Raw genomic sequence first — 3,947 nt, forward strand, 5'->3', positions numbered from 1 at the left:
CGCTGACGTCAGCACGCCGGTTGTTAAATTTGAAAAAATATAATGCAGAGAGTAGGAGTCAAACTTGAGTCTTCTGAATTGAAGACCAAGTTGACAACCACTGCGCTACCTATTTCTTTAGTACTACTAATGCTTTTTATAATATATATTTCAATTTTTAATAACTAATACATATATATATATATATACATGAAAATACTTAACTCAATATTTTTTAAATTAATTATTTTTTAATTAAAGTATAAATTAAATAATTTTAAAATAAAAAATAATAATGAATATAAAAATAAAATAAAAATTATTTATTCTAAGAAAAAAATTAATTTATATAATCATTTAATTATACAAAAATATTTAGACCTTGAAATTATTCTTTGGATATAATTCATAGATTGTTATTCTTATTGTGTCTAATTAAGATACTATATAGTAGTATGAACTAATTATATGTCTATTTTTGTATTAGTTATTTATAGAATTCGACTTAATTGTTCTTAAAATGTTAGTAAAAATATGTATTTTTCAAAATTTAATTTTAGGCTTTTGACTATTTTTATTTTTTATTTACATAATACCGAGTCAACCGGTTCAACCAGTGACCCACTGATTGAACCAGTAACCCAGTGACCCAGTGACTTGACCGATTCGATTACCGGTTCAGTTCTGACAACTATGGTATCTATAGTTTTATATTATTATTTGCATTACATTATAATACTTAATAATTAAATCAATTTAATCATAATAGTATTAATATTAATTTGGATAACTTTTGTAGTATTAATATATCTATTATCGGATATATATGATTAAACTTTATAGCTAAAATCTTGTTAACATATTATCATTATGTATTTCTAAGCTTAACAAAAAAATCTATCTAAAAATATCAGAAAAGGCATTTGTTATCGGTTTATTATTAATAGTCAATTTTGTAAACTTTTTTAGAAGTATTGATTTTTAACTCTTCAATAGAAGTTTTTTAAAATTAAATACCTTATTATCAAGTGATCTATGCTGTTAAATGATAGGATTGTTTTATAGCTATAACAATTGAACCGATAATCGAACCAATTAAGCTATTGATTCATTTATTTATTAGTTCAATCGATGAGTCATTAGTTAAACTGGTTGAACTGATTTTATATAAATAAAAAATATAAAATAATAAAAAATTTAAAGTTAAAATTTAAAATACATATCTTAACTAATATTTTAAAAATAATTATGCTTCAACAAATTATAATCAATAAGTTATAATCCGGTTATTATTAAATAAGTATATAAAATTCTAGAATCTTTTGTAATAAAAATTTTTAAATTTTTTTATATTAAACTATATTGTTATATACTATATGTATTTATTAAAAATAATACTAATAAATATCATATAATCATAAAAAAATAACTATATTGTAATTAATAAATTTTTTATCTTTTTTATTTATACATATTTAATAATATTTATATTAACAATTATGAATAATAAAAAAGATAAATAATTTAAATATAAGTGAATGTAAAATTAAAATAATATTTAAAAAATGGGTAAAGTATATTTTTTGTCCCTGAAGTTTGATAAAAGTTTTAAAAATATCCTAAATTTTATTTTGTTTCAATTTTGTCCTGAAAGTTTTCGATTTACATCAAATATATGTTCGACGGCTAAATTTTCAAAAAAATTTAGATCAATTTAACAATAATACATAAAAATAATTATGCTTAATTTGCTTGTGTTTAAGGATTGTTCTTATAAAATTGTTGTTGAATTGGTCTTAATTTTTTTGAAAAATTAGCCATCAAGAGTATATTTGATGTAAATCGAAAACTTTTAGGATAAAATTGAAACAAAATAAAACTTAGAAGTATTTTTAAAATTTTTATCAAACTTCAGAGACAAAAAATATACTTTATCCTTAAAAAATTATTGTATAATTTTACTATATTATTAATAATCAGTATATAAAATAATAAGAAATACCGTGGTTGAGCAACAAGGAGAGCATTCTTATAGTATTTTTTTTTTCAAATCAATAATATTACTTTTGTTGATTCACATTTTAAAATTTTTACAGTACCCTTTTTAATACAAGAGTCTAATATTTTTTATTTAATCAAGGTTTAAGATTCACTTTTAACTTGGTTAAAATCTATTAAATAATGAATTGTTTTTACCCATAACATCAAAATATTAAATTATAATTTAGTGATAATAGATAAATAAAATAGTTTCCAGTTTTGATATTCCAATTTTTTTACATATTTATTTTGTTTATCCCTAAGAAAAAAAACTGATTGTGAAGTATAAATAAACTTTTTTAATTATTATATACAGTTATATGATATATTGCTAACGAAAAAATTAAAGAATATATTCTAACAATTTAAATTTTTTATAAAATCTAGAATTTATTATGTCCTTTATTATCAAACAGATTATTTTAACATATACTACAAGAAATAATTTTAATTATAATTAAGGAATATTACTTTTATTTTTAACTGAAATGAGTATTTCTTTTAAAAATAAGTGAAAAATGCATAACTTATAAAACCAATTTTTAATTTTTGTTTTAATGAAAATATTAAAGAAGTAGAAAGATTCCTTGTGATTCCACAATTCAACTCCGCATTAATATTGTAACTAGACGCGGACGGTCACAAAGTTAAAATTACCTAACTCCATCTATTTTATTATGGTTTAATTATACAATAACTAGAACATTGTTAACATTCCAAACTTTCCCAACATCACTAGTCCACTTATGAAAACTAACACGTGTCTTTTAAAATAACCACAAATTAAATTTGTATAAAATCTGTATATTGATAATCTGTATTGTATAATGATCCTGTATATTTTAGTGGGGTAACTAATTATTAGTGTTAAAGAACTACCCAAAAATTTTTAAAATCTTATTAGGGGCATTTATTTCCACTGGCTAATGAATAATTTTATCTTTGATTTTGAGTATATAGTTCTCAAAAAATTTACGTGTTGTACATTAAATAATCCAAAATTTTAAAGTATTATACAAAATATTTTACACATAATACAAACTTATCGATATAATATAGAAATTTTTGTATATAGTACATAAATATTTATATATAACACACAAATTTTTACACATAGTATATAAATTTTTGCTGCGAATGTATTTTGTTAACGAAGTGAATCAATGTTTTGAGTATGTAGTCTTCCAAATATTTTTGTACCGCACATTAGATAATACACAATTTTTTCAGCATAGTACAAAAAAAATTCACATAATACAAACTTATCGATATAATATAGAAATTTTTTTATATAGCACATGAATATTTGCATATAATACAGAAAATTTTGCACATAGCACACCACTACAAAAAAAAACGTTGGCTACCGTCGAATTTTTCGTCGAAAAAGCAAACAAAATCTTACCGTCGGAAGAAATCGGGCAGTATAAACCTTATCGGTAAATGTTTACTGTCGTCCGATGGTAATTACTGTCAGATTCTGTGATGGATTACCTGCTCAAAAAATCATTTGATTGTCGGCAAATTTTTCCGACAGTAATATTGGCGCCACAATATGTTGTTTCACATACTATTACCGTCGGATTATTTCCTTGATGAATCCGACGGTAATGTTAATTTTTAAAAAAATGTGAAATAAATGGTCAATTTTAGTTTTTTATTTAAATTTATTTTTCATATAATTAATGGTCAATTTATAAATAATAGAAACATGTTATTTAAAATAAATTATCAAATATTTAAATAAATTAAAAGTCAAGTAAATCAAATAAATACAATAAAACAATAAAACGAAGCACTATCACTAAAGATCCAGGTACTCCTCCTCCTCTTCCTCCTCATTCCCATGGCCCTGATGAGGCGGCGCAGAAGGCAGTGATGTCTGTGTGCCACCAGCAGGACCACTGCCACTAATAGGAATGATATTA

The sequence above is a fragment of the Arachis hypogaea genome, chromosome 10 (genome assembly GCF_003086295.3).
Source record: "Arachis hypogaea cultivar Tifrunner chromosome 10, arahy.Tifrunner.gnm2.J5K5, whole genome shotgun sequence".
NCBI classification, from domain to species: Eukaryota; Viridiplantae; Streptophyta; class Magnoliopsida; order Fabales; family Fabaceae; genus Arachis; species Arachis hypogaea.